Source organism: Leiobunum rupestre, chromosome 8, assembly GCF_980474605.1.
Source record: "Leiobunum rupestre chromosome 8, qqLeiRupe1.1.hap1, whole genome shotgun sequence".
NCBI classification, from domain to species: Eukaryota; Metazoa; Arthropoda; class Arachnida; order Opiliones; family Sclerosomatidae; genus Leiobunum; species Leiobunum rupestre.
The window spans coordinates 15,244,428-15,262,453 of NC_143391.1; the positions used below are offsets into that span (position 1 = coordinate 15,244,428).

Sequence of the window (18,026 nt, forward strand, 5' to 3'; positions counted from 1 at the left end):
AAACTCGCGACTAATAAACGTTCGATTTTAAAAGAAATATTTAAAACGTTCGTGATCGCCAAGTATAGTTTTGCTTTCGAGGCATCCTATTAATAATATTAGAGGTAAACGACGAAGAAATAAAATACCCGTAGAGAGTGTGAGAACGTTTGTAATCGCAGCTGGTATAATCCCAAAACTTTCGCTGGGGAGAAAGACGGATATTAATGTTTAAAATGAAGAAAGCTGCGAAACAGAAGGCGCTTCCGGCATCGATTCGCACGTGAAGACTTTTGCTCCCCGAAGATAACGGAGGAAAAAGATATTCGGTATGTTGTTTTTCCTTATTCTACGCGTGCATATACAAATTTATCGCGTTTTTGACACCTCCAAAACGTATTGATTGTGTACGATAAGGATATTTCACCCTCGATTGTCTATATTTTCCCTTTTACCGAAATTCAATAACTTTCTTAGTACAAATATGAGCTTCGAAAATGTAGGTAAAAAGGTCAAAGTCGTCCGGTAATGGTTCGCGGCATGCGATATAAAGCGTTGTTGAAAATGTACGGCTTTCCTTAAGCGCTTTCCAACGTATATACCTGTAGATTTTCTCACTCGAGGTTGAAAATTAGCTATTTACTTTAAAAGCGATGCCGTGTATTTATGTAACTCACCTTTCCTAATTTTAAAACTAGCATTTCGAGTCGGTCTACAAAGTAATGAGATATAATTTCAAAATATTTCCTTTTAACTATCGATATTTCCTAAAACTATTGCTCGCATATCTACACAGGGAAAATTAATAAATCGTTTATTTGCCCAAATTCCTATTTCAATATTTCATATTTACATATTTAAAAATTTTATAAAATCACTTTAAAATAAATACACATTTTTACTAAATAGTAATGGTAGTTACAACCTATAATATTTATTGTAATATAATATTAGTTGAAATCCCAAAATGGATTCCTTTCGTACAAAGAGTAGGTATTTTGTTAGTTTAGTAATGGTAGTAATAATTGAATTATAGTAGCTGTAACTCACAAATAATATCTATTGCAATATAATAGTAGTTGAAATCCAAAAATGTATTCGTTTCTTACAGAGAGTGGGTATTTTGTAAGTTTTATAAAATTTAGTTTAAACGCGAAATTCACATTTAGACCAAAAAAAATTAGTTTTCAGTCTAATTTTATTTCTTTCTAGTAAATAAACATGTGCAATAAATAACTCGAATAACTATAGTTTTTGGGAAGTCAGCGTAATACCCATTGCAAAATCCAAAAAAAAATATTATTTTCTTACAGAGATTAGGTATTTTGTAAGTTTTACCAAATTTAGTTTAAATGTGGTTCGAATACGAAATTTATAAATAAAAAAAAATAATCAGAGTTATTCACATTTAGACCCAACAATTTATTTTTGTGTCTAATTTTAGTTCTTTCTAGTATATAAACATCTAGTATATAAACATGCGCAATAAATAACTCGAATAACCATAGCTTTTGGTGATAGGTACGGTGGAGAGTTTGGCGGCTGGAATACCAGCATATATAAAGTAGTCGCTATCGCGGGCCGTCAGTATATGGAAAATGGAGTGAAAGGCATAACGTCGGAGTCAAAAACGGAGATTGACGGCAGAGAACAGTTCAGGTTCGAAAGAAATCTGAGGGGAAAAATCCGGGTTGGTGGTAGTATTTGGCCTGCCAAAAGAAAAGCGTAGAGGATGCTTCGGCCTTTTATAGTAGGGAACGCTTAACGGTCAAAAATCCTGGGGTCATTCGACTGAGGAATATAAAACGGGCTTGAGGGACTATAACGCACGATTCGATCTTTTCCCTCTCTCCTTCTAACATACGCTCCATAATTCAAGCGACCCTATTTCGCATTCAATTCCGTTACTCCGATATAATTTTATCAATACAGTCCACTTCCTACAAAGTTTAAGACGCGAAATTCTCGCGGACGCTATAGAGACGTGGCGGGGCGCTCAGGGTCCCTCGCCGAGACAAAAGCGAAAGGTTGAAAAATGTAAAAGAAGGGACCGAACGGACTCTGAATAATGCATTCCAGCGATGTCTTACTTTACATTTATTTATGCTTCTTCGGACATTGTTGTTTATATTTTTTTTCGTCAGCCGACGTAAAACACAAACGTATATAGCACCCCCCGAAATTCAATTACGGAAGCGAGACGAGCGAGTCAACTAAAAGCAGTCGGCGCTGTATTTCATTCTAAACTGGCGATTTTTGACAAAACCTTTAGTCGTGGGACGGGATATTTCGCGTCACACCCTGGCTAGGACAAAAAAAATGCAGCTGAAAGAAGAAGAAGCGGTTTAGAGAGTGTTTTTAAGACCTTTTGGGCTGTTAAGTTCGAAGAAAAGAATTTTCAATTTCCACTTCACTCTTCCGCTACTTTATCAGTCCCGCAAATAGGAGGGGGCAAATACCGTCTTTTCTTATGCCCCCCGTGTAGTATCTTTATCCTCATCCCGGGGAAAAGAAAAGGAGGTTTCTCTAGAGGGACAATAAGGAGGTACGAAATACTTTTCTTTCGACGGTATAATTCAATCCTCAATGGGGTATGAAAATAAGGATTTTTCTATATACGCATTTGTTTTGATCGATATGGTTAGTTTGACCGAGATTTGTTGAGAGATGTTTTCCCCCCTCTTTTCCTATCAATCGCGAGACCATATGAAGTTTATCCAAGTAGCGTAAATTCGGTATATTTGACTGCTTTGAACGGTTTTCCTACGAATCGTATGTTCTATTTACAGGCCAATACTACTAGTTTACATTCGTAAGAGAACATTTGTCTTTTTGAGCTATACGTACGTACGTAGGTCCGTCTTCGCGACACCCTTCGCGCGCAAATCAGCTTCACGGACGTTCTATTTCGTCGCGACTGCGAATGGCAATAACAAATCCGAGGTCGAAGACGTGTCTTCCATTCTCTATTTTATATATAGATATGGCCACTATATAAGCGGGACAACGGACGATGTCTCGACGCTTTCCATCTGGAATATGAGAGAAAAAGGTGTCCTTCCGGGTCTAGGACGAAGACGAACGGAGCGGGGGGAGGGTGGCTGTTTTCCGTTTCTACGTGACGCTCCGAAAGAGGTCGCCAGCGCCGTTCGAGCAGCCGACGATTTTGGAGTCGGCCGGACCTAGTTTCGCGTGAAAAACGAAAAGCGCCCGTTTCGTCTCGGAGCGTTCGTTACTTTTTCTCAGTAAGCTTTGGCGCCGAGGCTTTCGCGGCTTATAGACGGAAGGGCAGACGCTTTGCAGGTAGCCTATCAAGTATAGAGCCGATCCGTATGTGTGACGACGCGTCTTTTCTTTGGTTTCGTCCGTTTTCCTAAGAAACGCGTTGAAGCGGTTTGCAATTCCCTGGTAGTCTGCGCCCATTAGAAGCGCGGGCGGGCGAGTGTGAGGCGGCAACGGCAAAAAGCGAATCCCACGGGCGCACTCGGAATGCGGTTCCTCAGACGAACCCCGCATTGCGCAACGGGGGAAAGGACTCGCGGAGGAGAGACAGCAGCCAGCCAGAGGGGGTAGAATAAAGAATAGAAATCCGGACTCAAATGCGACCAGGAAACTCTTGATTTCCGCTACTATTCGATTACGGACGTTATCTTCATCCTCCGTTTTTAGCGAACAACTTTAGCGGCAAGACAAAGTGCCGACTCGTTTTCCATTTTTTTAATCTCTCTCTCTCTCGTGCGTTTTCTTTTTGTTACCCGCCTTCTGGCGGCAACAATTGACTCGTAGCGGTTTATTCGATTTCGAGCTGATAGTTGACTGTTCATTTCGATCGGCTTTGGGGTCCCCGGCACGTCGCGAACAATATCCCAAGAATATTAAATTTTCAATTTTCTCCGACGTACTCTCCTTTTATCGACGTTTCGGCTTATAGGTTCTGGCTCGGCCGCCGTTGACACGCGCATCTACCTATGTAGATAAGTCTCTTTGCCGTTATTTCTTATTTTGGCACTTCTCCTCAAATGAAAAATTTATTTTCGTCGAACGCCTTTACACGTATAAATACGGTATAAATACCTTTGGAAAATTTATCATATCTATCGAGTTTTATTATCTATTGAAAAATGTAAACAAAGAAATTTACCGGTTAATATTTCGGAAAATGATTAAAAAACATGTATTATTCGTAAAATTTGGGCTTTTTATCGAAAAAACGTCGTTTTTCCGATTAATTTTACAGATTTATCAAAACATTAATCGGATAATACAGAAATATAAATTACTTGATCAAAACGTTTTACGAATAATTTTGAGAGCTTTATCTATTGAATAAAAGTTAACCATCCCCGACATCTAATAGTGATTAAATACATCTTGAAAAACAAAACTCTTGCTGTTTGATTCAGTTCAAGTTTTATACACGTGGAAAAGTGGTGAATAAGTAAATTAGCTTAAGAAATATATTTTCCAAGTTAAGAAGTTAAAAAATTATGTAAGTGATTAGTACCGGTATATGAATTTACCTACTTAAGAAACTTCAAAGAAACCGCAATTAAATTTGAAAGCAAAGCAACGGGCAATGAAAACGATTTAACTTAACCATTGAGCACCACTTAAAATGTACGCTAAATATTAACCAAATAATCAAATAAATACTATACGTAATGGGTGATTTATAATACACAATGTACACTGTTGCGGGTGTAATGAACTATGTCGATTAAAATGTTAAATGCTAGGAAATTCAAACTAAATCGATAACAGTAAGGGTAAATATTTATATAAGTACCGCATTGATTGTCTGTGGTATAAGCGTTTGCTTCGTAGACTATATGAGCGGTGCAACGTTGATGCAATTGAAAATTTCGATCGAAGATTGTTCAGACATAAAACCGCGCATATTTTGCAAAGGGTAGCAGCGGCGGTGAATTATCTAGCGCAGTCAGCAAACCTAACGGAAAAAGAAAAGGGCTTCCGCGTGTCCCTGAAAAAAAAACTGCCAGTAAAACACGTACGCTTATCATACAGCGTCTATAATCTTTCCGCGGGTTAGCAGTCCCGATCCCTTAAGAGTGTCCTCTTCATCCTTCGCGTATCCGCGGTAATATAGTTATCTCCCGACTTACAGACTTAAAGTGGTATGTGCTCGTGTTTCGATTTCGACTACATATATATATGTATAGATAGAGATATATTTCCCATCCGAGACATTTTTCTCGCTGAAATCAGCGATAAATCGAGTGCCTCGATATGGATGGTTGGAGTTTTTTTTACCACTTCACTACTTTAGAGTCAAATGAAATTAAAGCTCCCAAACAGAAAATTCTCTAACCAACGCGAAAAGGGAAAAGGGTGCGGAAGGGGTGGGTTCATTTTACTTTCTTTGGTGTCGATTTTCACCTCGAAAAGGGTTCTTTTAATTCGACTAACAAAGAGGAACTGAGGGCCTTGGGATTTTCCTGGGAAATGTTAAATTGAAAGGCAGTTTTAGCGCGGGGCACCGTATTAATTCAAAGTAGACGCCCTCCAAACCGCACTTACAGACCAACAACCGAACGCGGGTCGGCTACTGGTCCGTCTCTAGCCGCCCACCCGAAATCTTTTATTAGTCGGGATAAATTAAATTAAAGCCACTTTGATTTAAGCACGACCGGGGTTGCTTTAATTTCCGTTTTCTAGCATTTTACGGGGCCATAACAAAGGCTTACGACTCGACACCGTGGCGTCCGGCCGGATCGTCTCGGTTTCGCGCTGCGAGCAATCTACAAATTTTGCAGAGAGAGAGACGGTACCTTTGTTCGTTCAACACGCTCTATAACCAACGGCAAACAACGTGGCGGGCGGTACACGATTAAACCAAATGCTTTTTAACTTTATTCGAGTTGGGCTCCTCGTTTAATCACTGTTTATCTCTGCGGGGGATAAGAAAGGTAAACAACCGTTTCTCCGACGAACCGAGCGAATTAAACACGCCAGAAATGGCCGCCAAGAATCTCCACTCATTCTCGTAATACGCGGCGCGGAGATACGTAGCCTAGCGGGGTGTGGACACGTCAAACCCTTCAAAAGTTAAACATTTATAAGTCTCCGCTCTCTTTACGCTTAATAAATAGCTCGCGACGATCCGCGTTCCAGGGATCGCGACAAGAGCCGAAGATTCCGCCCTTCTCTCCTCGTACCAGCGCCTCCGCCGTTTGTCACCGATAATATTTAACTTTGCGCCTGGAATGCCGCCGATATAATAATAGGCGTTATTAAAGCTTTAGAATGGTTGCGGAATGGCGCGCCGGGAGCCATCCGCTTTCTCCCGAGTCCCTAATTAAGCCCGGATTAGGACAAACTCCGGGGTCAGCGTGCCGGGAAAGACGATGGTGCTCTCCTTCATTTGGCCACTACGACTCTCGAGAAACCGGGCGTGAAATGGGAAATTTAGTTGAACCAGCAATAGTCGTCCTGACGCGAGTGTACGCTCTATTACAGCTCGCCGAAGCAAAACCGTTATTTAGTCAAGGCGTATCTCGAGAAAAGTCAGGCTACGACAACGTATTTTTCGCTATTCATATCGCGACGACTATTTCGTACGGCCGGTACGAATTGCCGGGTTAGCTCGGAGGGCGGATAAGGCGATAAACATCGCGGGATAAACGTATGGAAACAAGGGTCCTTTTCCCGCTCTACACCCGGGTTCTAGCGCCATAACGCGGAGGACTAGCTAAATTGTCGCTCATTCACCAAAAATCCTTTGAATATTCGTCGTCATTGTCGAATTTGGGCCGAGGTTTTAAATCGCGCCGGAATGAATCCGTTGGCCGAAACCGAGCTCCTTAATTCGTTTCGAATGTATCGCCGAGGCAGCGAGGACAAAAGGCGACGAATGGATAGACACGTGTACACTAGACGCCGAACACGGTTTCTCGATATAATATAAGGCGAGATAATCGAAAGCCTCTCGTATAACGCGGCGGAGAAACCTACTACATTGTCCGGGATGCCTCGGGAGACTCGCCTCTTTAAATCCTTTTCCCATTCAAACTAGCTGGAATTGGGTTAAGGAACAAAGTCGGCGCTTTACACCGACCCGAACTGCCCATTAGAGACTCCTACAAAGTGAATTACCAAACAAGTTACTTTTTTTTCCTTAACAGTTGCTACATAGCTCATTTGACCTAAAATAATCGATTATCTAATTTGAACAACTTTCTAACTTCGTAAAATATACGTTAAAACAAGGATAAATTAATTACAATAATAAAGATAGGGTACTAAATAGAACTAAGAAAACTTTGTTAGAACGAAGCGACATTGGCCACTTTTTCTTCGACATTTCAAAAGATATTTTCCATTTTGTATCAAAAAGGAGGTAAAATTTATCAGTATCAAGTATGAAAATATACACTTTCCAAATTATTTAAATATTTTAAATGGTCTCGATCACCAAATATAAAGTTGATATTTTTATACGCAATAACGGTACTAATCGAAATTGACTACACCGTAGTAAAATGTATTTGACGTTGTTTGTGAGAGCCCAGTTGAGCGTGAGCTCATCGGTGAGAAAAAACCCAGCAACACCCGAATATCGATACTAGATTTGTCTGTTTTTGAAGGAAAGTTCCCAACGTGATCGACCGCGTAGCCAAAGAGGTTGTTCCACATCCTCAAAGGTGTCTCCACCAAAGGAGGAGACCACGGATCATATTCTCCAATAGCGTGAAGATGACCCGCGGTTGGAAAGCACCAGAGCTTGCCGAAACGTACAATTGTCTCCTTCGGTCTTTACCGTAAAAGTACTTTAGCGATGGCTTGTTTAAGAAGTGGTAGTATTATTTCTTGACATCGCTTTTCCACAGCCATCTGTCACTCTCTCGTTTTAGCCATCCTCAAATAAGTCATCCGTCCCATAGAAACCGTTGAAGTATACCAGTCATCTAAGCTGTTTGAAACTTTCCCTACAGTTTCTTAAGCATGGTCGAGTTAAGTCATTCTTACGAGAGAATAGATGGATACTTGGTGTACTTCAGCTGGCTAGGTTACAATTATTGGCTTCTGTTTCAAAAAGATAGACAGCCATCTTAGCTGTTTGAAACTTTCCCTACAGTTTCTTAAGCATGGTAAAGCTACGTCACTCTTACGAGAGAATAGATGGATACTTGGTGTACTTCAGCTGGCTAGGTTACAATTATTGGCTTCTGTTTCAAAAAGATAGACAGCCATCTAAGCTGTTTGAAACTTTCCCTACAGTTTCTTGAGCATGGTCGAGCTACGTCATTCTTACGAGAGAATAGATGGATACTTGGTGTACTTCAGCTGGCTAGGTTACATCAATTGGCTTCTGTTTCAAAAAGATAGACAGCCATCTTAGCTGTTTGAAACTTTCTTCCAAGGGCCCTTTTCCATACAGCATGGTCCAGTTACGTCATTGCTACTTACGAGAGAACACTTCGTGAATATAAATCTCCCATTGCGAACGATTTTTTTTATCTTTCCTGTTGTTGCAATGTGCCATCTGTTGACCTTTTATTTCGAGGTATCAGCGACAGCTTCCGGAGCGTTAAATTTCATTTAACCTTGATAAACGTGAGTGGCTATACTTTATTACTGGACTTGGATATAAAGCTAACGTCTCGCTGGAGCTTCAGCCTCAGCGAGCGCGTCATTGGCGAAGGCATACCGGGGAAGTGGTGGTTAATGTTGAAGTGGACTGAGTGTTGCAGTTTTGCAGATTTGAGGAGCTTATTCGGAGGTTGGATGTTTTGTTGAGGCGTTCGGGGAGTAGATCTACGCGGGGGACTGGGGCCCTTCGAAGCGAGAGAAGCGTTTCGTCGAAGTAGGCGAAGGCGGAGTCGGAGCTTTGGAACTATCTTAAACTCGGAAACGCGATAAGTTTCTCGAGCTTACTCGAAATTCAAACGCTGAGCTCTTATCACTAGCGGCGGCGGCTTCGTTTATGAGCTAAACGATAAGCGATATCTGAATACATTCGAAGAAATTATAAGGAAGAGAATTAAACGAGAAATCCTCGAGGGAATATACAACGTGGACTATTTATAGTTCGAACGGGTTAAGATTCGCAACGGAAACGTCTGAATTTGCATAATCATGTCAAATAAGATATTACCTAAAGGCCCGATATTACGGAACATTATTCATAGATCGGGCGAAGGGAAAGGGAAGGCGTGACTGAATAAGTAATTCGCCGCCCTTGCAAATCCCTAACTTTGGCACCTTCGCTTTAAACGGACTAGCGAGAATAGAAATTAAGAACGGGTAAGCAGTTGCGCGAAACGGGTTGGCGTCTATACCGATATGAAATGAAGTCGCGTGCGAATCGAAAAGAGACGCGCCAGCGTAAACCTGGAACAAAACGAAGCCTCGCTCTAATTTAAACGTTGTATTTCAGATTCCTTCGCGAGGTACGCGTAATTACGGAGTCGTCGAGGGCGGGGATATTTCGCGCCTTTTGAAGCTGATGTTAAAATCCATTCCTTAATGCAAAGCGCCGAGAGATAAGCTGCCGCGAACAACGAGGGTAATTTCCAAAAGGTTCTATAAAGCTAAAATAACAAAACAAATTGATAAAAACATTTTCCCACTATCCCTCCGCACATTCGGCACGGATATGGTGGACCAACGAGGAAAAAAAGAATACGAATGTAAGCAGAGACAATATAGGAAATAAATCAGCTAGAAGGCCTGTACTAGGGAAGGCGCGCGAAAAATAATAACGCGTAATGACTCCACCACGAAAGAAACGAATGGGCGGAGGTCGAGAAGCAAATAAAAAGGGGGGGGAGAATCGATTAGGAAGGGGAATGATGTATAATAAGGAGGGCCCTCGGCACCATCAAAACCCCACGCGGTCGCCATTTTTTTACAACCTTCACCGTGACGTCACCGGAGCTAGTAACGTTGCGACGTCACTCTCAGGGCTGGTATATTGGCTAGAAGAGGGAATGGACGCTCGCCTAGACCTATTTTCGCTCGAGTAAACTGTCCCAAATAGAAGGGAATAAAAACCATCCACGGAAAACTTAATGAGAGGTCCGAAAAAGTTGAGATAACAACGTTGCTGGAAAGACGGGTTTTCCTCTCCACGCGGGCTGGAAAAACATTTTCTCTTATTTAATTATGTCGATCGTTAGATAGAAGGGGCTGCGTAAAAAACCAAGGCTCATCTTGAAATGAGTCTATTGATCCATCGTTTTAATTAAATTGACCAAGAGCTTTTCTGCCCTTATCCGCGAGTCCTAACTGCCCTCTACTGGAAATGTTCTCGTAAGCCTTACACGATCGGCAAGCAGTCTCCCTTTTTTTTTAAAGCCCTTATTGGAAAGAAAGTTGTAGATGAATAAAATAATAGTCAGTTTTTTATCTCGATCCGTTAAAGGCTCTTTTTTGAAATAATTAGCGAAGAAATTTTGTGTTTTTTTTCGAGGATCTACTTCCCAGGTCGTCCGCGCGGTGTTATACACGAGGTATATTCGCTATTTCCCGTCACTCCAGACGAAAATTATACGAGAGTCTCGGTTAGAATAACACGGCCCCGTATTCGAAAGAAGAAGAAAGCTCAAAACGTAATTAGGCTCTTTTGGAAATCGATGGTTAATTAAAAAATAATATTTGGCTTCCGAAAATTTTAATTAGAAAATTTCTGGCCGTTCATGGTTCGCGTTATCTAAACACTATTCGAGAAACTGACGAACATAAATTACAGTAATTAATATTATTATAAGCATGAGAGAGATAACACACAAAATTGTTAAATACACATTTTATTCTTAATTATAGAAAAAAGATCTAATTGCAACTAAACGACTGGGACCTAATGTGGTGCCTTGGGTTTTAGCTTACCGGGTTATAATTTGCTATCTTCCACAGTTCACAGCTGAAGGTAGTATCATAATCTATGAAAATAATTTCACAATTCGCTCAAGTTACGTTGATGTATTAAAACTTCATACCCTAGAATCCAGTTAACTAATAGTTCAGCAATGAATCAAGGGATTGGGCCAAGCTATCGGCTGTCAGGTATTTGTCCCCATGACAGTAAGAGATGGTCTTGTTGTCATTTCCCTCTGATGAGGAGATGCCCCAAAGCTTTGTAGAGTTAATCGAGGTGGACTTGGCAAAATGAAAATTATGAAACATGTTAGTTAATTAAATTAAAAAACTACTAAATCGATTGTAAACGATTGTAGAATTTCCCAGCAATTTACTTCCCTAAAGTCATTAACTATGTTTGAGATTTCTATGTAGTTGCTACTCATTATGTATAACTTACAAGACCTGATTTCTATGCTAGTCAGCTAGTGTGTCGGAACTTTAGTTCAGCCTTGTGGTAAAAGCTTTTTAAATAGTCATTTTTCCTACAGCACCTTATAAAATTCAAAGGCAGATAGACGCGTGATAGAGAATATCGGTTGTTCGTTATTATTTCAGTGTTAATTTTCTACCTTAAATTTGGCAATCTGTTTAAAATTTATAAAAATACCTAGTTTTAATTTCTATAGGAGCTGTTACAGTTTTTTTTTACTTAGGGTAAATTAGGTAAGTCGTGAATATTATAGTGATATTCTTTAGGAAAGTGAAAATTTTACAAGCCATTATTCCTGAATTTGCGTTGGGTAAAGATAACGTGTGATATAGTGTCGGTTGTACTTACGTTAATATTTCAGTAATAAGTTTTGAATTGTTTATGTTATATTTGGGTATGAATAATTCCAGTTATTCAAAGCAGTTCAGTTAAACAACAACTAGTATTCGTCAGGATGAAATGTATCTATTTTTTACTACCGCGGGATACACGATGAGAAAATAGTAAGCGGGTTTGATGGGATTTTTAAATTGCTGTGGCATCGTCGAGAGGCAAACCACTCTTAGAAAGTCTGTACATCGATTACGCCGGATTACGCTTAGATTAGCGCGTAATCCCATTAGTACAGTCAAAGGTACGGCTCTGTACACCGATTACGCGGACTGATCAGCCCCTCGAGTATCGTTTCATCTCTTTTTTCTTCATCGTGTATCTCGCTTTATGTATACAGAGAGTATGCAAATGATTCACTCACTATAACTAGACCACGAGCGGTTTTCGCCATTGAATTGAGAATAGTACCGCTAGAATAACATAGGCGCGTTGTTCGGTAGTCGTGGTTTCGCGAAACAAATTCTGAAATTTCGAGTCGGCGCACTCAGCCGTCAACTCTATCATTATACGGGTGGCGCCATCTATAACTTTCAAAGTACATTAGTACTATTAATTCATTTTCATAGCTAACAGCGGATGGCGCCACTGATTATAATTTTAATAAAACATTTAAATTGAAATCTACCGTAACAATCCAAACCTAGACGACTTGACAAACTTTGTTTTTTACTTGGCAAATTTCACTTACCCCCTTCCCCCCCCCCCAACGTACTCTCTTCGGCACGCCCCTGAGGAGATGCGAGTTAAGAAAAAAAATCTTGAGATACGCTAGCTACAGCGAATAAATTGACTCCCTCTATACAAAGTTTAATAAGTTTTAAAATAACTAAATTATTGAAAAGCGGCCACAAGGGAGTAAACTAAGAGTGGACGGAAATGGGAATTTACTCCCCAAATAATATACATTGTAAAAAGGCATTTTTCTCCGCGGGAAGAGAGAGAGAGATGGGTAAGCTAATCTGAACCAGATGGCGCTGCGCTGTCAATATGTACACCAACGCGTGGGCCTATTTTCACTTCGCCCTCCTCGACACTTTCAATTTCTTATATCAAAGGTACAAGAACGTATAGTTTCCATCGGGAAAATATAGATTACTACTAGTCACGCCATAGCTATATAACTTTAAGGGCCCTACCGCAACTCCTTAAAACTTAAGACAGGTGTCGCTGAAGGCGAAAGATAAACACTATATAGGTGGCTTCCCGATTCTTCACTTTTTAGAGCCCTGTTTCTACCTTCTTTTCATTCCCTTTTTCTAGCCTGACCCACTCGCGTTTATTTTTTATCCTTTTAGTTTTCTTCGGGGCAACCTATCACTAACTTTTGTCAACTTTTCGATTTCCACCGTCGTTATATAGCCAGACTTCTATGACGGTAGAACGTAAATATTTTACGCGCCCAATTATATATTTATCCTGTCGAAAACCTCGGTTGATAGAATAAATTTACTAACTTCCCCCTTCCGCGACGAAAGTAAACGAAAAGTAAGTTAACACCATTGAGTTGGGAATATTAATCTAGAGGTCCAATCAAAACGTCGGATTTCAGTATTTCGCGAAACAAGTTTTTAAAAATAAGAGTACTGCCGTCTGCTCCCAAATGACGAGGAAACTTTATCATTCTACCCGTGGCGCCGTCTATCTCTCAATGGTTCGTTCAAATAAGACGCGTTTTCCGGAAAAAATATTATTTTTTCAAAAATAATGGATGGCGCCACGGGTCATATGATAACGTTTTATCGTCATTTTAGAGGAGACGGCACATTCGTAATTTTCAAAAACTTGTTTCGCGAGGAGCAGATTTGATTGGATCTCTAGATTAATATTCCCAACTCAATGGTTAACATCTTCGAAAAATATGTTTTCTTGTACAAAGCGTAATAAACTACTAATTAAAAGGAATGTAAAAACGTACCCGAAATTAACCTAATTTCCCTAAATAATTTAGTCGCCGTTTTAATCTAGTTAAGTCTCGTTATAAGGGCCTATTATTTTCGAGCTAGTATTTTATTTACCCAGGTTTGGGAGCACCTGTCTCGGTATAACTTCAACAAAGGGACGTAATGGCTTAATAGTTTACAAGTCAACTCAGACACGGCAAGGAGTTGTAAAGTAGGCAACCGTCGGTTGTTCTACCCCCCCTCCTCTTTCGCTCTCAATCGGCGTAGAATACCTTCCGAGGCCTCTTCTAAGGCCTCTTCTAAGGCCGCTCATTACAGTCAACGGAATGAAGGCTAGATTAGATTATCTACGTACTCTTCTAATTTGATTTTCCAGAGAGCCACCCTTTAAGCTATTGATTACTCCCGAGAATTGGAGCTAGTATTTTCTCTTTCTATAGCGGCGTCAGTCCTGAGCGAACGGACTTTCTTCTCCCGTCCACCTTGAATGGTGTACTCGAGCGGCGGGCTATATTCCGAGCGACGGAGCGGCCGGATCAAGCCAAACTTCCCCTCGAGCTCTTTAAACGTCTAAAAGTTTGAACCCCGGGAGGATCGCCCAGGAAAAACAATAAATAACCCAATAAGATTGGAAGCTAGGAAAATTTGTCGTTAAATAAAGCGAAATGCCCCGAGCGCGCGATTGGCGGCGGTCACCGACTTGATTCTCTAAAATCCGCGACCGGCCATAAAGGCTCCGCTTAAGTGTGGACGACGTGTCCCCACTAAAATTGCAACGCTTTAAAACAAGCCGTTAGAGATGCTGATTTCGAGCTAATAAATATTCAGAACCGCTAAAGTGTCAACAGCCCTCTATCTATATATATTGAATATCTAGCGTGTAGTTTATAGACGAGGCTAGTCCGATAAAAGGGACTGCTTAAAATCATGGGCCTAGACGCTTTCTGGCACTCGGCGGATGAATGGCTCCGCGGATGAATATATTCGCCACGTCGGAGTACGGCGGACAATCGAAATTCGACGCTATCAGCTGATGGGCGTACTTAAGTCCAGAAATGACGAAAGCTGACAACGTCGAGAATACGCGTCTAATTTGGAAGACTGCGGAGCGGCGAGCGCCGCGTCGTACGTGAAGTACGGCCTTTCGACGCGGCCAATTAATAATGCCCGAGAGCCGAGTTAAATACTTAAGCCCGCTTTGCTGGAACGATATAGCTCTAAGCTATATCGTTCCAGCCTATACGAGAGAGTTGACGGAGAACGGACGGGTCAAACGAGACTCCGATTTAACAAAGTTGTCGTCTAACAAAACTTATTAGTCGCGAACGAGCGACGTAGAGCCAGAGGTATAAAATTACGGAAGCTTAATCTTATACGCTAATCGAACCGCCTCGCTTTCGCAGTGGCTTGTTTCGGGCTGGGTGCACTGCGTGGAAGCTCCCATTTTTAGATAAGCATATTAAACCACTTACGTCGAGTACATTCACATTTTTAAAATACTTAGATATTTAATGTAAAATTTTACAAAGTCAAATCTAGAGTCTTAGAGAACTAATTTTAACCGCGTACGTCCGTTTTGGTTAGGTTCCCAATTTTATTCAAATCGCTTGATGTTTCAGCTTTTTCGATTTGGATAGTGGAATAGTTTTATTGATATGCATATCCTGGCACTGCCACTAACAATCAAATTTGACGAATTTGATTCCGGTTTGAGGTTGGAAAAGTCGTACCTTTTAGGGTTTGAACCGTCTGGTTTAACCAACACTTAAAAGTGCTAAGCCTCAAAATAATTAAAATCTAGGAAATTAAATCGGCTTACGAAATTTTTTATTTATTTTGGTAACGTGATTTGTGGTCTCTTACGAAAACGTAATGAAATTTGGATCCAAAATTAATCATATAAAATTTTTTATCCAACGGTATTAAATTTTGATCCGAGAATACATATTCCAGATCGGATCTGAACAATATAATTTTTTCATTTCTATTTTAGTTTACGGTACATATATGAGAGGGAGAAAAGTAAAATATCACAAAAGAATTTTCGAAACACATCTCATTTCTACGGTTCCTTTATCTTAAGGACGATTACTAAAGCATAAATTTTGCGTTATTTTTCGTGACTAATTGATTTTATTACAATGGTTTGCCGGTGCAACATTCCTATTGGTCAGAATCTTATGTTAAATGCCATGACAACTGGTAATAAATCCGAATATATGAGTAATATGTTCATTTTAAATTAATAAATTGGTTTTTAGAATATATTTATTGAAAAATCAAACAACAAAATATTATTTAAAAAAAACCCAACTATTTGCTTCAGTGTTAAGAAAGCTACGCTTAAATTTTTAAATAAATTGGTATTGCTTTTTAAACGGGAATTGAATTGCAATATTACAGCCTATAGTGACAACCAGTGGTGTAAACGAGACTCTGGCACCGCCCGTGGAGAGACTTATCATAATTATTTCTCGGAGGCGGAAAAATAAATGGCCATCAGAAATTTCGTCCAGATACAATGAAGGAAATTTAAACTCGATTTATCAAAAGCCACGGCCTAATCGTATCATTTTTCGGTGGCAAAGGGCCTCGAGGTTTAACGATTCCTCGGCGGTAGCGATTCCCCGAAGACCGAAAGATGCCAAAATCCGGGAGCTAACGAGAGAAAGCCACAAACGTAGGAGAGGATGGACGATGGGGATGGGATGGGGGGGATGGGGATGCGACAGGAAGGGTAGCGCGGGAGAAAGATGATGGCGGAATTACCATGAAAGGCGGGCAGGCCATACGGGCGAGTCATCCTTCCTTCTAAAACGCGCATCCAGCCGAAAGAAATAAATATTTCATTAGAAGTTTCGGACGAGTTTTCTTCCTTCGAAATAATCAAGCGACGATACGTGCTCCGGATGGAGAAACGCGCCCAGGCGTTCACATTTTTCTATATTCCTCTTCTATATATACACACACCCACACACCCGGTTCTGCCTCCCTACGCGACTCGCCTTTCGGCATTAACGACGAAAGGACCCCGTCGCAACCTTTCGAGCCACGCGAGGAAATTAAGCGATATAATCAGCGGAAAATACTTAAATTGATTCATTGTTCGGTTGGGAAAAGTCGAAGTATGCGTTTTGAAATAGCTACTAGTTGAAAAGAGGTTTGCGTTTAATTACGTTATCGCTTGATCTTGACGCGATCAGGAGCGTCGTTTTTTTAAATTTACGTCAAATAAAGAAGACAGTTTCAATCGAACAAACGCGTACTTTATAATGCGAGCGATAATTAAATGGGAAAGTTCGTATTCAGATTAGAGTTCTTAAAATACCGTAATTTAGGAAATCAGTAAATTACGCGGTAATTTAAAAAAAATGGTTTTTTTACGATTAAAACAAGGAATACATAGAAGAAACGCTTTTGTTGGGTATTATACATTTTATAATTTACCACAATAGGTTATGAATGCCCAAAAATGTTCAATTATCTTCATTTTGAGATGCATTATCAGTATAATCATATTCCTCAGGATACTCACTATCGTTTTCATCCTCGTCAGATTCATCGATAGTTAATTGAACCGGTATAAACCGGGCTAGACATAAGTATTCTTCCTATTAAACGTATCATATTATTCTAACACGACCTTCGACTGCTTGGAAATTCGCAACCAAAATGAATCTAGGTGGCGCAGCGGTGCCTAGCTCTTCGAGTTAGTGCGTTACGCGGTTTACGCCTATATTACCCTGGTAATTACCAGGGTAATTACCATTTTCGTAATTTACCTGAGAAAATTGTAAATTACTGTTACCAGGGTAATTTACCGCGTAAATTACCAGGGTAAATTACCGATTCGTATTTCTAATTCAGATTAACCGTTAGCGATACGAGGAAGGTTTTTCCGTCCGAACCAGCTGAAATCTTAACAAAGCAATTAAGTTGAAAATCAAAGTTTATCGCTGACTGCAAAATCCAGATTGCGCCCGTCTGCCTCGGTTATTTATATCGACTAAAATGAAAAATCTGAACCCAAGATTAAAACGAGTTTGGCAAACCTCGGCATTTCCTCGTAGATAAAAGGGCCAGACGGAATTAACTAGGCTCGTTATACCGGGAAAAATCGCGGAGAGGAGTCGAACGTGAGCCGCGGCGGAAAAGAAAAGTTGCCCATAAAAGCCAGCCGCATTCTTTGCTAGGATCTCGAGAATATCGGCGAGTACCGCGGACGAGTTAAAGCTGTTTGGCGTGTAAGCGTCAACGGCAACGCGAAAGCGAACGGAAGTCGGGGATATTGAAGTCTCGCGAGGTCAGGCCCTTTCCGGGCTACAACCAACTGTCGGTACGCGAGACCCATCCGCAGCCTATGGGCAAACAAAACTTTCCTCGACCTCGACCCGCGCCAAGCCCCAACTTATACAAACTGCGGGAAATCTATCGGGACTTCG

General features: G+C 40.7%; 1 protein-coding gene across 3 annotated transcripts in view; it reads left to right on the forward strand.

The window, feature by feature from the left end:
* Positions 1 to 251: 251 nt before the first annotated feature.
* LOC149932473 (kin of IRRE-like protein 1) overlaps positions 252 to 18,026 on the forward strand; it is a 70,914-nt gene continuing 53,139 nt past the window's right edge. For all 3 annotated transcript variants that reach the window (XM_090156139.1, XM_090156140.1, XM_090156141.1), the window contains exon 1: positions 252 to 308. The gene's annotated coding sequence lies outside the window, so the exon portion shown is untranslated. The remainder of the gene's footprint in view (positions 309 to 18,026) is intronic.